Source organism: Ovis aries, chromosome 3 (assembly GCF_016772045.2).
Source record: "Ovis aries strain OAR_USU_Benz2616 breed Rambouillet chromosome 3, ARS-UI_Ramb_v3.0, whole genome shotgun sequence".
Lineage (NCBI taxonomy): Eukaryota > Metazoa > Chordata > Mammalia > Artiodactyla > Bovidae > Ovis > Ovis aries.
The window spans coordinates 176,394,512-176,417,986 of record NC_056056.1 but is presented as its reverse complement, the minus strand read 5'-3'; the positions used below and the strand labels follow the sequence as shown (position 1 = coordinate 176,417,986).

At 44.9% G+C, this 23,475-nt stretch overlaps 1 protein-coding gene and 1 non-coding gene across 3 annotated transcripts in view; both read right to left on the bottom strand.

Moving 5' to 3' along the window:
• ABTB3 (ankyrin repeat and BTB domain containing 3) overlaps positions 1-23,475 on the bottom strand; it is a 323,751-nt gene that overhangs the window by 87,153 nt on the left and 213,123 nt on the right. The window lies entirely within an intron of this gene.
• On the bottom strand, positions 22,505-22,577 carry TRNAG-CCC (transfer RNA glycine (anticodon CCC)). The gene has a single exon. It is a non-coding gene; the product is annotated as a tRNA-Gly (tRNA).

Genomic DNA, 23,475 nt, shown 5'->3' with positions numbered 1-23,475 from the left:
AGACACCACTTTGACCTCAAAGGTCCTTATTGTCAAAGCTATGGTTTTCTTAGTGGTCCTGTACAGATGTGAGAGTTGGACCATAAAGAAGGCTGAGCACCAAAGAATTGATGCTTTCAAACTGTTGTGCTAGAGAAGATTCTTGAGAGTCACTTGGACTGCAAGGAGATCAAACCAGTCAATCCTAAAGGAATCAACTCTTGAATCTTCATCAGAAGTATTGATGTTAGAGCTGAAGCTCCAATCCTTTGGCCACTTCATGTGAAGAGCCAACTCATTTGAAAAGACCCTGATGCTGGGAAAGACTGAGGGCAAGAGAAGAAGGGGTTCACAGAAGATGAGATGCTTGGATGGCATCATCAACTCAATGAACATGAGTTTGAGCAAACTCTGGGGGATAGTGAAGGACAGGGAAGTCTGGTGTGCTGCAGTCCATGGGGTCGCAAAAAGTCGGACATAGCTTACTGACTAAACAATAACAAGATGGGTAGGCCTCATCAATCGGTTAGAGGCCTGAAGAAAAAGAAAGACCGATCTCTTCCGAAGAATAGGGACTCTGCCAGCTCACCGCCTTCAGATCCAGGCTGTAGCATTGACTCTTCCCTGATGGATCATACACACAGCCTACTGGTTCTGTTTCTCTGGAGAACTCTGCCTAACATACGCCTGCAATGGGTGCCAGGGACTTAATTGTCTGCAGAGAGGCAGCCTCCTCTTTCTACATGGATCCTGCCCCCTTCAGCCTCATGCACAACTCGCAGGGGCAGGGAGGAGGCTGAGGGCTGGCTCACAGAGGACCACTTCCTAGCATCCCAAGTGTGCCCACAGCTCTTGGGAAATGAGACAAAGGAATCATGGGTAGGGTAAGGCCAATGCTTTCAGGGAAGAGCAAGCCATTAGGTACCAAAGCACAAGTCCTTTGCTATGTGAAAGTCCATATAATTATATAAATGCCCTGAAATGGGGCAAGTGCCAAGGGGCACTGGTGAGGAGGTGATTTCTGCTAATAATGCCAGCAGGTACATGTGAGTGTTCACCCGATCTTCTTTGTCTTTGCCGTCACTCATTCTGAAGAAGGTGATTTAGAGGGCTGGGGGGTCATGAATGCAGTACTGAGGTTCAAGAGGGTTCAGGCAGAGCAAAAATGGTACACAAATTATAATAATCTCCTTATCTCCTGGCTGCCAAAAACAGCTGCACCTCCCCTAGTCTTCATCTTCCCTCCCACCCTGGAGAGGAGGGACTCCTCCAGTCCTACCCACCCCCCACTTCCCTGGGCACGTGACTCCATCACTTCTCTCCCCACAGTCCCACAGCTCAACCTCCACCTCCTCTCTGGACCTTCTCATCAGCATTTAAGCGCTCAACACGTCTCTAACAATTTGAACCGGAGAGCAGAAATGCTGGCGAGTGCAAAATTCACAGTTCCCCTGAATTTCAATCTAGGTCCTCGGTCTAGTTTTCCGTCTATGGCAGAGGGAGCTCAAAATCATCTGGGAACTGAATGAAATGCATATTCCTGGGTTTCCTGTGGCTGCTGTAACAAACCACCACAAACTTGGTGGCTTGAAACAACATAAATTAAGGGCCCATTTTCTGCTAAGCATGGTTCTGAGCTTGAAAGGAAGCCGAGAGGTTATATAACTTGCCTAAGGGCACACAGTTATAAGCAGCAGTAGAGGCAGACAGACCTGGAGTTGAGGCCAGTAACTATGCATTCTATCGTCTGCAGGCAGCGGCTACAGTATACACAGGCTGGAGCTGACAAGGAGGGGAGAGAGAGGTGGAGTGAGGTGGACGGGTAGGAGGCAACCCTGGAGAGAGACAAGGGAAGAACCACCCAGGGCCTTGTAACTTCTGGACTAAAACTGTAAACTTCTAATACTTGAATTGCAGTTGAAAAACACAAAATCAGAGAAACATTTGAAAAGAAATATAAAAAATGGGTTGACAAAAATATTCACTCTGAGAATGCAAAACAATGGGCTCACCATAACTGTTTGTTTAGAAAGAGAGCAGGGAGTTTTTTATATTCTGGCTGAGATTGCTGGCTCTCACTTTATACGAGTCTTCTTTTTGCTTTCTAATAAGACCCCCCAATCTTCACATGGGCTCATGGCCACCAAGCTTACATTTTTCAGCCTCCCTTTCAGCTAGGAGACTGGTTCTTACAAAGATATAAGCAGACGTTTCTTGTGATACTTTTAGGAAAGTCCCTAAATAGAAGAAGCCCAACTGTCTCTGGTCTTTTCCCATTCTGCTGGCAAGAATGTAGACAGAATGGCTGGTGCTCAAGTAGCCAAACTGAACCATGTGGTAGAAGCCACATGGCACAGCACAAGGATAGAAGAAGGATGATTGGTTAAGTGGCCATACCTGCCCTGGATTCTTAATTCCAGACTTGGTTTATATGAGAAATAAATGTCTATCTTGTTTAAACACCTGCTATTTGAATTTTCTGTCACTGACAGCCAAATCTAATTCTAAGTGACACTCATATCAATTCCCATAACATGTGCATTAAATCTCTATTTTTCCTTAATTTTTGTCACCATGGATTTGAGTTTCTTTCTGTGTAGCAAAAACAGATAAACATTTTTTCATAGTTATCTTCTAGAGACTATGAATTTGTAACCTTGAGATTGTATTAACTTTTGTTCCTAGAAACTACATTTACTAAAGTATTTGTTACAGTGAATTGTTTATTCATTTAAAAGTGTAAACTATGTCATAGGAAGTTGATTTTGTTCATCAGCCTCAGGAAATTTTACTGACAGTGGCTTTGAGCTCGTCACAATTAACCCACAAAAATCACAATACATATACTCTTGGAGACGGAAACGTATCTCAAAGACTTCATCCTTGCAAAAGTTCTCTTATAAGGAATTTTAGCTATTTTCCCTCAACGTTATTGAGTTAGAGTTGACGCACACCAGAGTGTAAGTGCGGAGTGTACAGGATGATGCTTTGATGCACATATATTGTGATCACTGTGGTAGGGTTAGTTAACACCTCCCTCACCTCACATAATTACCATTCTGTCTTTGTGGTGAGAACTTTTAAAATCTACTCACTTAGCAACTTTCAAGTGCATAATAAAATTTTATTAACTACAGTCACCATGCAATATATTATTAGATCCTCAGAATGTATTCCTCTTATGACTGGAGGTTTGGATCCTTTGGCCAACACCTCCTCAATTCCCCTACCTCTTGCCACTGGCAGCCACGCCTCTACTCTCTCTTTCTCTGAGTTCAGGTTTTTCAGATTCCACTTATAAGTGACATCATACAGTATTTGTCTTTGTCTGACTTATTTCACTTAGCATAATGTCCTCAAGGTCCATCCACGCTGTCACTTATGTCAGGATTTTCTTTTTATTTTCTCTTAGCTGAATAATATCCCATTAACAGATCGCTTTTTAAAACACCACGTAGAATTTTTTTTTTTTAAATACAACAAAAGAGGAGCTAAAGGTGAGGCTGGGCATCGTCTGGAGGTTCCCCTATGTGTCCTTGGTGTCCTTGCCACTGGGCTGCAGCTTTGAGAAAATGATATTCCAGCTCTCTTGTGATAAACCCCTTGAACTCACATTACCCTGCACTTGGCAGTCTGACAGGATGGATTAAATTCATACTCCAGCCCTGATCAATCAAAACCCTACTCATCAAATCACAGACTGAAGACAGCTGATTCCCCAGGCCTCCATGGAATGACTCATGCCTTGAGTTAGGAACATGTTTTAAAGCAGGCTCTGCCACTAACTGACCACATGACTTGTGTGTCCTTGGGGCTTTGTGGGCCTTGAGTGTACTCACAGCAGAGTTAAGGGACCAGAGAACTAGCGTAACAGTATAATATTTTGAAATAAATAAATCAATAACATACTGCCACAAGGAAGTTGGGGGGAAAAAAGCCACGAAGGCAGCTTCCAACAGAACTTTTTGCTGTGATGGAAGTGCTCTGAATCTGTGCTGTCCAACACAATGGCCACAAGCTGCTGTGGCTACTGAACACTTGAAATGTGGCTAGTGCAACTGAGTAGCTAAACTCTAATTTTATTCAATTTTAATTGATTTAACTTTGGGTGGTTTAGTCAGTAAGTCGAGTCCAACTCTTGCAACCCTATGGACTTTTAGCCTGCCAGGCTTATCTGTTCAGGGAATTTTCCAGGCAAGAATACTGGAGCAGGTTGCCATTTCCTTCTCCAGGGGATCTTCCTGACCCAGGGATTAAACTCAGGTCTCCTGCATTGCAGGTGGATTCTTTACCAACTGAACCCCACCCACTAGTCACAAGTGGTTAGCGCCCACCTTACTGGATGGTGCAGTTCTAAGGAATATTCTTCAGTTCAGTATAATTCCAGACAGGAATCCTGGTGAATGGGGAAGTGGAAAAAGGGCTACAGCAGATACTAAGCAACCTAATTTTGGACTCAGTTTTTCTTCCCATTATCATGGTCTACAACATTAGCATCATTATTAGGATTGTATAGCATCTACTGGAGTGCTTACAATGGGCCAGACTCTGTGCAAAAAGCTTAAATTATATTATTTCATTGAATTACAGTAACAACCTTGGAAGGTAATTATGATTATCATCCCTATTTACAGATGAGCAAACTGAGGCTTTGCTTCGCAAGACTCAGTAACCTATAGGATACCACAAGTATTGGCACAGAGCTGGGATTTGATCCCACGTCTGCCAGAGTCCAAAGTCCTCCTACTTGGCCATTCTTATATGGCTCCTCCAAAGACCAGTGTGGCAATGACTGAGTCACTGAGCATTGGGGCATCTCGGTTCATCATCTGTGGAGGAAGAGACTGGGCTACATGCAGTCTATGATCCTCTCACATAAGAAAGGGTCGTGATTCCTATACTCTACCCCCTACCCAGGGGGCCACTTTTATATAAATGCTGTTGTTTACAGATGGACCGTGTGCCTCCAAAAGTACCTGACTGCTCTGAGCACAGATCAATAATTTCCCTCAGTGGAACCCTGGACTTGGTTAGAGATTGTTTTTAAGAGCTTCTCCGTATTGTTGGGCTTCCCCTGTGGCTCAGTTGGTAAAGAATCCATCTATAAAGCAGGAGACCTGGGTTCAATCCCTGGGTTGGGAAGATCCCCTGAAGAAGGGAAAGGCTACCCACTCCAGTATTCTGGCCTGGAGAATTCCATGGATTGTATAGTCCATGGGGTCTCAAAGCATCAGACATGACCAAGCAACTTTCACTAAACACTTCTGGTGATTCAGATCACCAGGAGGACCTGAGTATCAGCCTGGACTGAACTTGCTAAAGTCAGAAAAGATTCTTTTTAAATTAAATGATGAGAGCTTTATAATGCATGTTTCTCTTTTTGCCTTGGAGACCAGGAAACTCAAAGCTAAATTTTGTTCTCAATTTTAATAATAAACCTTGGGGGAGATTTTTCTGGTACAGTGGTCTTCCTTAGTGTTAATGACATGAGGTTTTGGGGGTTTTTTTTGGTATTGTATCCTTGTTTTGTGGTTCTGATAGGGACAAAGCAAAAGAACAAAGTAGCTGATTAACAATTAACCCCACTAAGGGATTAATTTAGTGAGTAAGTAAAGGAAAATATATGGGAGACCTCTGCAAGTTAATGATCACTCAAGAAAGCAGGTTTTCTTACCTGCAAAACCAAGCAGGCTTGCTTAGCAACAAAACCCATGTATCAGAAGCATGAAACACACCCCCAAACAATGAAACAATGGTGGAATGAGACCCACATCTTGCCCAGTAATGTCAGTAATTTAATGATTCCTAGGACATACTCCTTTGCATACATTAAAAAAAATAAGGACATTATACTGAAACCGAGATGATTTACCATATTTTAGTATATGTTGCCATCTTTTTGCTCGTTTCCATTGTACAATGACAGTCCCAGTTTGACCATATAGGAACAAGAAAACTGTCCCGCTCTACATGGAGGAGGAGCTGATGCTGGAAGTTTGACAGCTACTAAAAATGAGGAAGAAGGTGGTCTTCTGCCCCTCCCGACTCTCCCTTTGATTATAAAACTGTAGTCCATAAGTTCTCACTGTGGCACTCCCAGGTCTGCCTGCTTCTCTCTCTAAGAAGCATCCTATACTAATAAACTCTTTCCTTACCTGTACGCTGTCTCTCGCTGAATTCTTTCTGAGCCAAGATAGAAGAATCCAGGTTTTATCAAGGCCAGAGACATGTCCTGCGATTTCAGTTCTATCTAACTCATATTGTGAATCTAGCTCAAGTCTTTTTCAGAGTTAGATTAGTTATAAATGATGAGTGGATAACATCATCTGTCTCAGACTGTGCCAAAGCCCCAAGATTAACTGGGATAATAAAAAGAAAAAGAGAATGTCACTATGTAGCATGTGGGCTAGGGGTCCTTTGGAAACATAGAGGATGGAAATGGGATAGACTTTCCCTGTAAAAAGGAAAATAAAGAAAGAATATGGAGAAAGGAAGGAAAGAAAAGAAAACTCCTAAGAGACTTAATAATCAAGGAAGGGACTAGAGCAGGAGGAGAGACAATTCTGGTGCCTACACAGAGCAACCATTTGGCCATGGAGCAGATTTATGGACTCTCCACATGCATGAGAAGAAAACATATGCACAATTAACTTCTCTGACTAAATGTTACCAATTCTACATTTTGTTGAATCTGGAAATGAGAGATGACAGAAACCAGGGAGGATTTAATTAAAGGAAAACCAAAAGGGCTATTTGTTAAGCTAGACTTCGGTGCTATCTAGGAAAGGATTCCTTGTCTAGGTCAGCACTCCAGGGTGACCCTCTCCAACCACATAAGTGAAATAATCAGGGCTGATTAGCTGATGAGATGGAAAGGTCTGGGTGTGTCCCTTACCCACCTGCCACGACCTGTCCAATCCTCTCAGGAGCCTTCCTGCTGCCTCTCCTAAAGGGGTCAAGCTTTGGGGCCCGTCTCAGGGGAGGGAATGTAACGAGATCCCGTCCAGGGATGAGCCTAGGTCAGGGAGGGGGACTGGGCCAGATCAGGAGCAGTACTTCTCTGAGATGGAGGAATGGACTAGCAAGCAGGGTGGGGGTGGGGTGTGTGTGTGGTCAGATGGGGTGCGGGCATTGATTCTGAATGGAAGCTGAGTGTGTGGTGAGTAGATAAAGCAAAGGTGTCTTGAAACCCTTAGATTCCTCTCTCACCTAAAGATGAGGATAATGTTCACTGGCCCTTCTTCACAAGGCCACTGAGAAGATGAGGTAACAGGTATGGAAGTACAATTAAAGATTTACATTTAGGCATCTTCATGTACACCAGGCACCTAACACACTTGGTCTAAGTTGCTATCAACTTAAACATCAGATTAAGATAAACAGTTTTTTCCAGTAGTCATGTAAGGATCTGAGAGTTGGACCATAAAGAAGGCAGAGTGCCAAAGAACTGATATTTTGAACTGTGGCTCTTGAGAGTCCCTTGGACTGCAAGATCAAAACAACCAATCCTAAAGGAAATCAACCCTGAATATTCATTGGAAGGACTAATGCTGAAGCTGAAGCTCTCATACTTTGGCCACCTGATGCAAAGAGGCAACTCATTGGAAAAGACCCTAATGTTGGGAAAGATTGAGGGCAGGAGGAGAAGGGGGTGACAGAGGATAAGATGGTTGGATGACATCATTGACTCGAAGGACATGAACTTGAGCAAACTCCAGGAGACACTGAAGGACAGGGAAGCCTGGCGTGCTGCAGTCCATGGGGTGGCAAAGAGGTGGACATGACCGAGTGGCTGAACAACAACAACAACAAGGAAGGTAGCTCTGATAACCAAAACCTCATCTTGTCAGCCGGAGAAGGCAATGGCACCCCACTCCAGTACTCATGCCTGGAAAATCCCATGGATGGAGGAGCCTGGTGGGCTGCAGTCCATGGGGTCACGAAGAGTCAGACACGACTGAGCGACTTCACTTTCCCTTTTCCCTTTCATGAATTGGAGAACGAAACGGCAACCCACTCCAGTGTTCTTGCCTGGGGAATCCCAGGGTCGGGGGAGCCTGGTGGGCTTCCGTCTCTGGGGTCACACAGAGTCGGTCACGACTGAAGCGACAGCAGCAGCAGCAGCATCAGCATCTTATCTTTCAGCCACAACTGTAGCAATACAACACACTGCCGAAAGAGGGAGCTCCTGCACACTTGCTCAGCACATAGGCTGGGTTCTCGTGGATTTTCCTATCAGTTCCTCACTCCTGTTCTCCTTCCGCTTCCAGCTTTCCAGCCTCTCAGTCTTGCTGTATTCCTCTTTCCTTATTACTGGAGCAGTCCACCTTTCTAGGTACATCTATCTCTCTGCTGCATCCTCCTAGAGATCTTCTTTTCCAGACATGACTCCTGCACTGGGCTGGCCTCAGCGCTACCTGCAGGAAGCAGGCCCATGACATGGGCCAAATATGAATCACTTTTCTTCTGGAAAAGTCAGACAGCAGGCCAAAGTCAAGTACACATCATCACAATGCTAGGGTATTGACTCCACCGTTCAAATCACTAGAGTGTGGGGCGCTGGCTTTCATTATCCATGCTTATTTATCTTCAGTTTTCCCCTTCTGTGATACCCAAGGCAGGGGTTTTAAAGGAGTAAGTGCTAAAAAGTGTTTGTCAAGTTAAACTGATTACTGTTTCTATGAGTTCAGGGTCTGGTGTCAGACTGTCCGTGAGTTTTGGTCCTGGTGCTGCCAGTTAACTGAGTCAGTGACCAAATCGAAGCAAGCCACATGGCCAAGAGCCTCAGGATCTAATTGGGAAATGAGGAAGTAGGGAAATACATGCCCTCCAAGCTTGCCCGGCACACAGAAAATAAATTTCAGTAAATGACAATTGTTTTGAACAGTAAAATGGTATGTCTGAATTAGAAATTGGACTGGCGTGTTCTGGAAATCCCAGGGAGCAAATGAAGAAGTAGTCGTGGAAGCTCCAGGGAGCAGATCTCGTCTCCACTTAAGACCTCAGAGGAGTCTTGGCTGTCTGGAGCTAGGATGGAAAGGAAGCCTCGAGGGCTGCTGCCTTGGCAGGGCAGTCCCTTGGGTAGGACCTTAGGAAGGAAGTTGAAACATTGAATAGGCAGCTGGTCTAGATGGCTATTTGGAATCCCTCTTCATCCTAAGGGTCCAACATTCCACACTTAACTGGTTGCCCACTGATGTAAGATTCTTTCTAGGATTGGACCATTGCATTATTTTCTAGTTTTTCTCTTCTATCTTTTCATATTGCTGTCACGATGAAGGTGCTAAGACATAAATGTGGTCATCTGATAAACGTATAAATTCCTCAGCCTGCCCATTTGTTAACTGGTTTCAACCCATGTCTTCACTCTCTATTCCCTTCATGCTGGTCCAGCACCACTGTGCTCCAGCCACACGAAACAACCAGCTATTTCTGGAAAACATCTGTGTGCTCACACCCCCCTGCCTTGCTCTTGCTGTTGTTCCCTCTCTCTATCCTCTCCATCCAGTTAAGTTCTATGCATCCTTTGAGACATCGATCAAATCACTTCCTCTGGGAAGTATTCCCCAAGAGTCCCCCACCCCACCCCATACTCATAATATAGTTAGTCCTTTGTTTCCCTCTGCCTCGATAAGCATTGTGTATGTAATCCCATAATACCATATATATCATATTATTATTACAATTTACGTCTTTACTACCATCCCAGCTAACTGTAGGGGCATGAACTATTCAGCTTTGTATCCCCCAAACTCGCACATCATAGCGTCGCCACTCAGGATGACATTTGATATTAGTGTCCTGGTTTATTCTGTGTCTTCCACTAGACTGTCAGCTTCATGAGAGCAGGGATTTATCCTGTGCTCTGCTTTATCCCAAGCACTTCTGTGGTGCCTGGAACTTCATAGGTCCTCAACCAACATTCTTCGAGTGAATGAAAGAATGACGGTTGAATGAATCAATAAATGTTTGTTAAATGAATCACTGAATGTATGATTAAATCCTGTGAATTTGCTTAGCTTAATTCTGGTGGCTTTCTCACTTTACTATGGGTGATGGGTCACTGGAATGGTTTTTATAAGGACTAAATAAAATGATAAAAATAGTCACAGGTTGTTTATTTTCAGTTGTGTTAAGAGTAGGAATGTACATAATTAAAATTCAATGAGAACCAGGCTTGGGTAAAAACTCTGTAAAAAGTTAGGTTCAGGAACTTGGCCAAGTGTCCCAAATAAATCCCAGTGACCCTCAAAGACTTTAGACTCTGGGAAAGTCAGACATGAAACATAAATGATGGGGAGGCATTGGGACCACATTTCTCTTGTGTTGAGATATTCCCTGTACCTGATTTACCACCACAATAAAACTAGGGAATGTAGGGGAGGCTGGCAAATTGTCGCCAGCAACAAGTCCTCTGGAATAATCTACAAGGCTGTGCCAGTTCCAGAACAGGTTTTAAAATTGCTAACTGGGACTATTTCTGGTGCTTTTCCATTTGTAGATAATAAGGGCCTGCTTGTTAGGGATTTTGCATGTTTCAAACAGTGTATCCCGAGAAAAGACACAGTTCTGTTCAGTTCAGTGAATCAATTCAGTTCAGTTCAATTCAACTCAAATAATTCAGATTAACAAATATTTACTGAGTTTCTCATTGTACATGGACTAGAAATCAAACTCCTCTACATACTCAGAAACTTCTGCAAGATCTAACACTGTCCACCTGGGACTTCATTTCCTACCATGCTCACTCATTCTGTTCCAGCCTTGCTGAACTCCTTGCTGTCCCTTGCATGTTCCAGGAATGTTCCTGTTCCAGGGCCTTGGCACTCGCTGTTCTCTTTGCCTGGCAAGATCTTTGCTCACATAGCCACCTAGTTTCCTGTCTTGATTCCTTTATTTCTCTGCTCAAATTCTATTTCCTTGGAGGAAACTTCCCTGACCATCCTGGATAACATCGTACCTCTCACCACTGTACTTGGTTCAGGTGCCAGTTTTATTTCTCTTTATGTCATTTATCTGCCTGATACTTTACTATTTATGCATTTGTTCTTCCTCTGCACCCCCTAGTAGATGTAAGCTCCATGAAGACAGATATTCTGCCTGGCATAGAATAGACGTGCTATAAATATATGTCAAATAGATGAATGAATAAAATGAGCCCCTATTATGCATCAGCTTCTATACTTGGTGATATTGAAAAGACCTTAGTCTTCAACGAACTCACGATCTAATGTGAAAAACAGGAGAAAAGAGGCTTATCTGAAAAGCCTTTTGCTAAAGGAAGGTACAAAGTCTTATGGCAGAATGAATCAGAATCAGCTGGAGCTGAAGATGGTAGGAGTGTGTTGCAAAATGCCGTCCTGAGCCTGCAAGTGGGAGAGAGCAGGACTCGGAAGAGGAATCCAGGCAGAGGAAGTCAATGAGGAACTGCCGAGCCAGCCTGGGGGGACTCTGTGTGGACCGGAGTAGCTGAAGGGATAAGTGGATGGGAGGTACTGGGGTGGATGAACCTGAGAGATGATATAGGCGTGACTATTCATGCAGCAGGCCAATCACTTAAAACTTGTTTCTTATTTACTGACTCTCTCCTTAGAGTGAGGGACCATGCTGAGTTTTGTGGAAGACACAAGGATTTAAAACCTGAATCCTAGTGTTCAATCTAGCAAGGGAGGTTAGTGTGGCCACATAACCCCAGTTTCCCAGGGCACCCCTAATGGTGATGTCTGTTTGTCCTTAATTATCCTTGTGAACTTGTTAGAGCATGACTTTCAACTGGGGGACTGGAGCAGAAAGTGGCCATCAAAGAAGGAAGGGCAGATAACCATGATGCACGGCTGACAATGAGAAGCACCTTGCGGGATGTTCCTGTAAAGTGCTCTGGGCTCTGGAAGGGGCAGTGCCTCCAGGGATGGACTTTTGGAGGCAGTAGAATCTGCAGTCAGTGTTAGTGTGTTCAATAGGTTGGTCCTTGATTTTGACTATGTACTGGTTCCCTTTTTCCTTCATAACAATATTCTTTCCACACCATGCTGCCATAAGGGGCTGGAGAATGGCCATATGAGGGGTGGAGTTCTATGTAACGAATTCATAGAGAGCAGCGTGACAAAGGACTGCCAAAGGACCAGCTCCAGCCTTGGAGTTTGAACTCTTCAGTGAGAACAAAGCCTGGGAAAATAGGAACCTTCTTTTGCCAGCATGTCCTGCCCCAATTCCTGGGCAGGCCTGAACCTGACCTGCTGAATCTTGACCGAATTTCTCACCCCAATTTGCAAGAACTGAGGAAGTCTTCCCTGGGAATGTTTCTTATCTACAGGGTGAAAACAGAGCGAAGACTTTAAATCCAGGGTTATAAACAAACACAGCCAACAAACAAACAATTCCTGGAATAGTGGAAACTCCATTCTCTACAGACACGGCCAAGTACACGTGCAGTGAACTCTGTACACAGTACAAGCTCAAAACTTGCTTGATGATGATGCTGGAATTCTCTTCTCTGTTCTAGAAACTACATGGGAAGGAGGGTGGGGAATTCCAGGGATCCCTACAGCAGCCCCCTGGTTTCTTTTTATTTCTTTTTAAAAAAAGTTTAATTAATTAATTTAGCTGCACTGGGTCTTAGTTGGGCTTCCCTCGTGGCTCAGACGGTAAAAGAAATCCCCTGCAATGTGGGAGACCTGGGTTCGATCCCTGGGTCGGGAAGATCCCCTGGAGGAGGGCATGGCAACCCACTCCAGAATTTTTGTCTGGAAAATCCCCATGGACAGAGGAACATGGTGCACTACAGTCCATGGGATCTCAAAGAGTCGGACATGACGAGGCATGTGGGATACTTCTTTTTGTAGTTTGGCAGCCTGTGGCATCTAGTTCCCTGACCAGAGAGCAAACCCAGGCCCCCTGCACTGGAGTGCAGAGTCATAGCCCCTGGACCACTAGGGAATTCCCCGCCCTCTGGTTTTATGTGACCACTCACTGTATGGCTTTGGGCAAATCTCATGCTTTTCCTGGACTTTTCTTCCAGTCTCATAAGCTGTGAAGAGCAACTCTGGCTGGTCTTTCCACTTTTGGAATCCAGGGAGGTTGCAAGTGTGGACGATCCCCGGAAACCAAGAAGCACTCGCTCCAGGAGATTTTGATAATGACTGTGTATAGACAGGGTGGTGCCCCTCCTGATATTTCCCACATGGCATTTCTTCCTGGAGAAAGCAGCGGGAGACAGGGCTGGGGAAGCCCGCCTCTCAGGGCTCTCCTCCTCCTGCAATTTCTCCCTCACATGGGCCATCAGGGGCACGTGAATTAACCCCTCAGTTGCTCCAGACAGACTACCCTTTTTATATCCATTCCCTCTATGTTGGTGTTTTAATCACACCACTGTGGGCAGTTTTAAAAGAACAGCAATTCACAGATTGGAAACAAGTCAAACGCCCAGCAACCTGGGAACCGTTAGGCAAATTATGGTGCCTTCACAAGATGGAATATTTTGTAGTCATTAAAAATGATGTTTATGAATGCTCTGTAGTAGTGCTAGGATAATGCTTATGGCATACCAGTAAGTGAAATAAAAAAGATATAAAATTATATATACACAGTACAGTTATTTTAATTTGTATTAAAAAAAGGAAAAAATACATGAAACAATCATTTTGGTTACCTCTGGGTAGTAGAATTGTGGATAACTTTAATTTTCTTTCTTATATTTTTATGTATTTTCCAAAGTTAAAAAAAATGAGCATATACAACTTTTCAGTAAAAAGACAGATCTGTATAAAAATCTGTGTTTATAGCACCTGTATTGCAGTTGTAAACATATGCAGTCCATGAGGACAGCAGAATGGTTGGAGGGGAGAATGTGATTAAATCAATAAACCTAGCAAAACTGTAGACTGGGGTACATGGAGACATGTACAGGCTTTGTTTGGGAAGGCAGACTTCGAGGAATGAAAAGGCAACCCAGATGCTCTGTTGCTCAGGGCAAATGACCAGATTTACTGCCTGGACTCTTTCCTGTAACACGTGAAACCCAGCTCTGTGCTGGCAGCTGTCAATATCACTATTTCTGAAAGGATAAAAAAGGAGTGAAAACTCGGCACAGGAGCAGATGGATTGAAAGCAGGCTGAGCTCAGAGAATGCCCTCCTCCGTTCTTCTCTCTTTCCAGGCCTTTCTGGTACCAGGCACTCTGGCTCCCACTGCCTTTGCCACCATGGGGCAGCCCACAGTTTACACCAGGCAGTTTCAAAGGCTCATCTGTGCTGCTGTTCTTTAAAAAAAAAAGTTTTCCTGCTTGCTCAGAACATTCATGTATGGTTCCTGAGGCCCTGGAAACAGGGAAGGCAAAGGACTGAGGGTTCTGGGCAAATGAGAAAGAACCAAAAATCCAAGGAAGCTAATATAGCTTCCCTCTGGACCATTCAGCAGAGGGAGGAGGCCACTGGTGACCCCTCTCACTGGGGGACTCTGCCACTCCGCCAAGCCATCCTTTTGGGACTTTTGCAGGAACATTCTAACTGGTCCTTCCATCATCCCCTGCTCCATCCTCCTGCTGCCATGCACTCAGATCATCTTCATATCCCCCTCTACTCTGTGCCAGGCTTGGCTGGCTGCCAGAGAGAGCAAGAGATGATCAAAGCCCAGTCCCTGCTGGCGAGGAGCTCAAAGTCTAGCAGCGAAGACAGACATTTGGAAGCAAATGAGGCCAGAGCGGTGACTGGGGCCACACGGGAGCAGGTCAAGAGGACACAGCCTTTGGAATCACAGTGCAAGGCTCAGCCTCCAGCCAGGCACTTACTAGCTTAGCTGTGTGACCTTGGGCCAGTCCTTAGATTTCTTCACGCCTTCCCATCTGTATGTAGGCAGAGTTACAGTATCTCAGAGGCTTCTCTGGCGGCTCAGCGGTAAAGAAGCTGCCTGCAATGCAGGAGCCACAGGAGACGTCGGTTCGATCATTGGGTCGTGAAGATCCCCTGGAGGAGGGCATGGCAACCGAATTCAGTTTTCTTGCCTGGAGAATCCCAAGGACAGAGGAGCCTGGCAGGCTACAGTCCATGGGGTAGCAAAGAGTATGACATGACTGTAGCAATTTAGCATGCACACACAGTATCTCAGAGGGAGACTGGAACATTTAAGAGGGATAACCTGGAAAAGCTCATCACAGGGCTTGGCTCACACTGGCACTCAAGAGTTGTTATCATTCACAGAGGCCTTCATGGGCACAAAGGTTTCACAGCAGAGGTGAGGATGCAGTTGAGTCTTGAAAGATGAGCAAGCACTTGTACCTTGCTCAGGCGCTTCCCTTGTCCAAACCTTCACCCTAAGTCCACCACTGAAGGAACAGAGGCCCATCAACACCTATAGGATGTATTTTTCTTCCATAGACTTTCAACTCAGTGTGGATTTTCTAAATCCTTGACTATGGGGGAGGCTCAGGCACCACCTAACTCCTATGGTCTTGATGCAGACAGGACCTTCTATGGGCCAGACACCCTGCTGCAGCAGCTTGATGGCAGGACACAGGCAGGGTGGGAAGAGGACAGGTGGGGCAGCAGCTTTTTATCAACCCCTTCAGAAATATTTCAGCATTTTCACAACTGGCTGAACATCTGCCCTTCTGCCAACCAGCTGAAGGTCAGCCTGGCCTCTGGTCTATGGCATGTGCTTCCCCGCCCCCACCACCCATGAATCTTGTGATTTCCTTTCTTGGAGCCTTTGCCAGCAGCTCCTCCCACCTAGAATGCCTGATCTCATCTGTCTTTCAAAGTCTGACTCAAAACCACCTTCCCTGAGCCCCCCAGCAGTTTATCTGCATCTCCCTTCTCACCCTGGGCACTTTCTATCTTTGATGATAAATGAGCTGCTCAGGGTAGAGCCTAGAGGTCTCTAGACTCCTCGCCTCCCCCCTTCCCCCCAGCACGGGGCCACTTCTGAGCCCTGTGAACTTGGACAAGTTGCTGATCCTTTCTGTCTCACTTCCCACATCTATAAACAGGGGATGACAATAACAATACCTCCCTCCTGGGGTTCTCATGAGGGATAAGTGAGTTAATTCACTTAGAACTGGACATGGAACAACAGACTGCTTCCAAATAGGAAAAGGAGTACGTCAAGGCTGTATATTGTCACCCTGCCTATGTAACTTATATGCAGAGGACATCATGAGAAATGCTGGGTTGGAAGAAGCACAAGCTAGAATCAAGATTGCCAGGAGAAATATCAATAACCTCAGATATGCAGATGACACCACCCTTATGGCAGAAAGTGAAGAGGAACTAAAAAGCCTCTTGATGAAAGTGAAAGAGGAGAGTGAAAAAGTTGGCTTAAAGCTCAATGTTCAGAAAACGAACATCATGGCATCTGGTCCCATCACTTCATGGGAAATACATGGGGAAACACGGGACACAGTAGCTGACTTTATTTTTGGGGGGCTCCAAAATCACTGCAGATGGTGACTGCAGCCATGAAATTGAAAGACGCTTACTCCTTGGAAGGAAAGTTATGACCAATCTAGACAGCATATTCAAAAGCAGAGACATTACTTTGCCAACAAAGGTCCATCTAGTCAAGGCTATGGTTTTTCCAGTGGTCATGTATGGATGTGAGAGTTGGACTGTGAAGAAAGCTGAGTGCCAAAGAATTGATGCTTTTGAACTGCGGTGTTGGAGAAGACTCTTGAGAGTCCCTTGGACTGCAAGATCCAACCAGTCCATCCTAAAGGAGATCAGTCCTGGGTGTTCATTGGAAGGACTGATGCTAAAGCTGAAACTCCAATACTTTGGCCACTTCATGCCAAGAGTTGACTCATGGAAAAGACTCTGATGCTGGGAGGGATTGGGGGCAGGAGGAGAAGGGGACGACAGAGGATGAGATGGCTGGATGTTATCACCGACTCGATGGACATGAGTTTGAGTGAACTCCAGGAGTTGGTGATGGACAGGGAGGCCTGGCATGCTGTGATTCATGGGGTCACAAAGAGTTGGACACGACTGAGTGACTGAACTGAACTGAAGTGGTCCTAAGGAACCAAAGCTGTAATTTTAGTCAAATGAAGTTCATTTAAACAGTTTCACATGGCTACTGGTTACCATACTGGACACAGCAATGCTAGTTTCTTTATCTTTGTCATGAAGGTAAGGTTTTCCTTCCTTGTCCCATAAAATAAGAAGCTGGTGTCAGACCAGACCAGATGGTTAACTGGGATTCAGAAAAGACTTGGATACTGAAATGAACAAGTGACATGCACACGTTTGATCAGACTAACTCCCCAGGTTGGCAGAGGGGACTGTTTTTAAACTTGAACCACCCAGCTTGTTACCTGTGGTCAGGAGCAGTCGCTCCCCCATAGGCTGGGAAAAAACTCCAGGGTAACAGTATAAGCTGTTGGACTAGCCCTGAGGGCTGGAGGCATTTAACAGCCCTGAAGCTGATGTGGTTTAGGATCTGCCCTGCTGCCTCTCCCTGGGGAGGACACCTGTCAGATCCTGCCTCACCCTTCTCCTGCACGCTTGTGGCTAATTTGCTATTTCTGAGCCTCTGCTGGCCACCTTGTTAATTGGATGATGATCATTATATTTGGTGGAGAAGGAAATGGCAACCCACTCCAGTGTTCTTGCCTGGAGAATCCCAGGGACGGGGGAGCCTGGTGAGCTGCCATCTATGGGGTCGCACAGAGTCGGACACGACTGAAGCGACTTAGCAGCAGCAGCAGCAGCAGCAGCATTATATTTGGATGCTCAGTGCTTTCCCTTGGTCACTGCTCCAAAGCCTGAGAGTTCTGTAGGCTGGTCACATCTGACCTCTGGAATCCATTCATTTTGGCAAATTGCAGAAGGATCCAGCATGAATTAAGGGGAATGAATTAAGGGGAATTTGTCATTGTGGTTTAGTTGCTAAGTTGTGTCCGACTCTTTTGTAACCTCATGGCCCATACCCTGTGAGGTCCCTCTGTCCATGGGATTCTCCAGACAAGAATGCTGGAGTAGGTTGTCATTTCCCTCTTCAGGGGTTCTTCCTGACCCAGGGATCGAAGTTGCATCTCCTACATTGGCACACGGATTCTTTACCACTGAGCCACCAAGGAAGCAAAAAATGTTCATCTCTTGCCTTCATTGTTGTTCAGTTGCAAGGTGGTGTCTAATTCTTTGTGACCCCATGGACTGCAGCACATCAGGCTTCCCTGTCTTTCACTATTTCCCAGAGTTTGCCCAAACTCATGTTCATTGAGTCGGTGAGGCTATCTAACCATCTCATCCTCTCTTGCCCTCAATCTCTCCCAGCATCAGGGTCTTTTCCAATGAGTCAGCTCTTCGCATCAAGTGGCCAAAGTACTGGAGTTTATGAAACTTGAAATGGGGGTAGGAGGAGGTTGGGGGAATGAATGACAAACACACAAATCTACAATATTGTTATTCACACGATGCTCTGTGGAGCATTGGCACTCCCCGGCAGCTTGCTAGAAATGAAGCCCTTCAGGAACTTCCCTGGTGGTCCAGTGCTTAAGAATCTGCCTTCCAATGCAGGGGACATAGGTTCGACTCCTGATGGAACAACTAAGATAACACGGGCCACAGGGCAACTAAGCCCCCGCCGAGACTAGAGAAAGCCTGAGCTCCACAACGAAGAGCCCAGTGCGGCAGTGAGGACCCAGTGGAGCCAACATTTTTCTAAAAAGAAGCACTTCAGGCCCTACCCCAGCCATAATGGATAGAATCTGCACTTTAATGAGATCCCAGGGGATTCAAATGCACTCTAAAATTTGAGGAGCCCTCCTACAGTACACCTCTAGGTTAGAAGCTCTGTGACAGTGAGACTAATAATGGCCGTTGTCTATAGAGCCTAATGCATGCTGGATTTTAAGTGCTTTCTGTGTATTGGCACATAGTAGCTTCATACCAGATTCTATGACAGCTCCCGCTGTACAGATAAGAAAACTGAGGCTCAGAGTGGTTAAGTGGTTAAGTTAAAGGTCACAGAGATAGGAAGTGTTAGAACTTAGATATAAACTCAGGCATTATGGCTCCAGAATGAAAAATGCCCAGAGGTATAATTAATGTGCTATGAAGGTCCTTAGCATTACCTAAGGAGCTTCCAAATGGCATTTTCCTACTAGCAGTGACTAGACTTAATTGTTTCACCCATAGATGAAGGCATTTTTACCACACAAGGTGGAGTGTAGGGATTCAGTTAAACTCTGTAAGTAAAATAGCTCACGTAATACATGGCACAATAATAGTGCTTATCAGATGTTCATCACCTTTCTTTAGGCACCCTTATGCCTCCATCCAGGGAGGGCTTACGAAGTATCAGATGGAGTTCTGGTCTCTCACCTTCCTTCTCAGAATTCCTTCTATCTCCTAATTTCCTATAGGAGAAAGTATTGATAGCCTGGTGGTTCTCTCAACCTTCTTTACTGTCTAATTTGTTGTTCCACCCAACAACTCTTCAGAACAAGGTCTTGTTTTCTGTTCTTTCGCCTTCCTTTCCCCCACCCCGTGGTATGCATTCCATTCCCTTAACAGAGAGAAAGAGAGAGAGAGAGAGAGAGAGAGAGAGAGAGAGAGAGAGAGAGAGAGAGGGAGAGAGAGAGAGGGGGTTTCCTTCCCTCTAGCCACACAGCATTCATTTGATGTTTCTGATACTCTCAGACCTGCCCAGGGCTTCCCAGGTGGCACTGGTGGTACGCTGGTGGTAAAGAACCCGCCTGCCAATGCAGGAAACATGAGATGTGGGTTCAATCCTTGGGTCGGCAAGATCCTCTGGAGAAGGGCATGGCAACTCACTTCAGTATTCTTGCCTAGAGAATCCCACGAACAGAGGAGCCTGGAGGGCTACAGTCCATAGGGTTGTAAAGAGTCAGACATGACTGAGGTGACTTAGCACGCACGCATATAGACTTGCCCAAGTGTATCTAATTTAACCTCACTGCACCTCAGTTTCCTCATCTGTGAGTTGGGGAGAGGTGAGGCTAGCTCCTGCCTCAAGGGGTATTCCAAGGACTGAATTAGTTAATAACATAAAGTATGTAGAGCAGGATCTGCCACACACTAAGTGCTGGTCAAAATCTCTTATAATATCTAAGAAGACAGCACTCTGGATTAAGGAGGTAAATGCTAACCCCTGGTCATTTGTGGATCACCTGTTATGTGTCAGTGATTACTTTTGGGGATAGCTAGGGAAATAAGCCTGGAGCACGTAAGCAGTAGAGCCAGTGCCAATCCGAGGGCGGCCAGCTGGCAATGGCCACACGGCTCTCTGGGCTGAGAGCCAGAACATGTAGATTTCAGACCCAGCTCTATTCAGTTCTGCAAACACTTATTGAGCCCTTACTAAATGCTATCCACTGAGCTATGCCCTGGACACTCAGTGCATCCTCAGACAATAGGGAAGGGTTTTTGGAGGAAGTGATGCTTAAAATGAATCTTGAAGGATGAAGTGAGATGATGGAGCAGAGGGGACAGTGGTCCAAGAAGAGGGCAAAGCATGTGCAAAGGCACTGAGGCACTGCCTTTGCAAATCCACTGAAAATATGCTTATGGCTCCAGACAAGCACCCTCATCCCTCTGGGCCTCAGGTTATCATCTTCAACATGAAGCGTGTTCAGCATGCCTGTGCTCAGCTCTCTTGACTAAATTCCATATCCAGTGATAAATCATGCTTTTGAAGTCTATTCAATGACATGGATCAACAAAACTGCGTTTACCATTGGGTCCTTATTTTGTGAAACAACCAAAAAACCTTTGCATATACACAGAAAACTAAGATTGGAAGGAAATTCCCTATAAGGTCTTAGTGCTTATTTCTGGATGCACAGACTATGGGTGACTCAAAGTTTCTCCTTCAAACTTTTTGTATATTTATATTTTATTTAATAAGTATATTCATTTTATATCCTGTAAACATTTATAAAGATTATAAAAAGATTCTAGAGATTAGGGATGAGGCTTTCAAATATTTCTTTCAAACCATAATCCATGGACAGCAAAACAGACTAGCAAAGACAAACACAGAGTGGGGCCTGGTGCCAAGAGTTCAAAGACTAGTTCTGCAGTGTTAGCTGCACGACTTTGGCAAGATTATCAACTCCAGTTAAGTTAATGTAACAACAAAAAAAAGAGTTTCAAGACATATAGTTTCCTTCCTCCAGGCAAGCAACTCTATTTTTTAAATAAATTTTACTTAATTTAAAAAAAACCCAAGTTACAACCACAGCATCAGAAACTAGCAACTTTTTCAAGAAAGGGCTAAATAGTATTTTCAGCCTGGTAGGTCATTTGGTCTCTGTCACAACTAACCACAAGTGCCAAAGAGGCTATAAATAACATGTAAACAAGTGAGTTTGGCTGTGTTCCAATAAAACTTTATAAAAACAGGCAGTGGGCCAAGCTTGGCCTGCGGGGTATCGTTTGCCAGTCTCTGCAGTGCACTGATTTAATGGCCCATTAATGGGCTGTAACCTGCAGTTTGAAAAATATTGGGATTAGAGTTGCTTTTACCCTGGTCAGATGAAGTAAATTGCGGTGACACATGTGTCACACATAGATCATGTTTTAAAACTTTGTTTCTTAAGGTAACTATTTAGAATTCAACATGCATGTTTTTCATTAGAACCATTTATCCAGTGGTTGGAATTGCAAGCAAGCCCACAAATAGCCCTGCAGAAAACAGGTCTAAATACATGGTTCTCCCACTGGGTTGTCCCTATTCATCCATTGGCTCTGAATTTCTCCAGGACCCACTAGCACTGGAGGACATTTTAGAGGACCTTTGGGCCAGATGTGATCACGGCCCTTAGGAAGATGAGAAAGTAGTATTCTTCTTCTGGGAAAAGGCATCCTGCACTGCTGCTTAGAATGCCAGGAAAAAAATAGTCCTCCTGTCTCTTCCTTCTTGCTGTCGAGGTTCCTAGGGCGTCAACTTAAGGAGTCCATATGTTGGGGCATATTCCCTGTGGTGTATAAGCCAATCAGTTGTGAGCTGTGTGGCTAATCATGATCAAAAGTACTGAACTGTGCAAATGATCCACTTATGTGATATTTATTTTTTTTAAAAGTAAAGTAGAAGAGTGTAGTGACCCTCTGTCAAGCTTTTGGGTGCCTGGAACCACTGATGACCTTACTGTTTGGAGAATTTCCCATATCATAAGTTCACGGTTCAGTAAGGTTCAGTTGCCCCTCCTGCTTTGTGCAGGGATGTGGCCCAGGCTCCACTGATTTAGAAGCAAGTGGTGTGGCATAAATGGAACATAGCAAAGGAGGTAGCAGAGACATTAAGCTTTCAAGGGTAATGGTGACAGAGGTCCTGCTGGGAGTGATCATTGTCCAGCATCGGTGATGGAAGGTCCCGCGTCTATGGCTGTGAGCAGTCCTGGGGTGCAACGTGGGCACTGTTCCATGTTGTGTGGCCTCAAAGCCTGCTTCTCCAGCTTCAATGCCCACCAGAAGTCGTCTTCTTTTTTTAAAAAAATATTTATTAATTTGGCTGTGCCAGGTCTTAGTTGCAGCATGTGAACTCTTAGTTGCAACATATGGGAAATCTAGTTCCCTGACCAGGGCTCGAACCTGGGTCTCCTGCATTGGGAATGCAGAGTCTTAGCCACTGGACCATAAGGGAAGTCCCACACCAGAAGTCTTCTTAAGCTCCACTAAACAGTTAGACTCATGGGACCATCATAGCCACTCTTGTCCTGTGTGACAACATCAAACGTTCCCTTTACTGGGAGGCCTTATAACAATTCACCCAGCCATCTCAGAGCTATCTTCTACCCAGGTGATGCTCAGATGCAGGAAGATAAGATCCACTTGGGTGGTGGTGAGAACTGCCCTGATTTATGAATCCAAGCATCTCCTGTAACAACTCCACAGAAATAGCTTCCAAGGTTCCTGAAAGGGACATCACTATTATAGGGATCAGCGAATTCAAGGAAGCCCAAATCTCTGGATACTTACCAAGTATTTATAGTACTATATGGAGAAGGAAATAGCAACCCACTCCAGTATTCTTGCCTGGAGAATCCCATGGATGGAGGAGCTTAGTGGGCTACCGTCCATGGGTCACAAAGAGTTGGACACGACTGAGCGACTTCACTTTCACCCTAGTACTATAAGGCCAGATCTAATGTATCAATCTAGGGTCATTTTGACCATAAGCAATGTTGCTTAGTAACACAATTGATATTGCAAATTTTATCATGTTTCCAGGGCAATAGAGCTAGAGAATTAACCCAAGGTCAAATTCTTATGCAGGAAGGGGAAGGATTTGTTAACCCTCTGCTTACACTGGGCCTCCCAGAGGCTTTCTTTCTGCTAAGCAGGTTCAGCTTTTGCAACTAAACATTCCTATTAGTAGCGCTGCTTGTATCAAGGATACTCTCCTCACTTGTGTTCTGATATACATTCCTCGATGGGAAAGAATGGGGAAGAGTTACAATCAGAAGGCCAGAAATTTTGCATAACCTTGGGTATTTCCATTGGAATATGTTAACATTTGGATATTACTTGTCATGTACTGA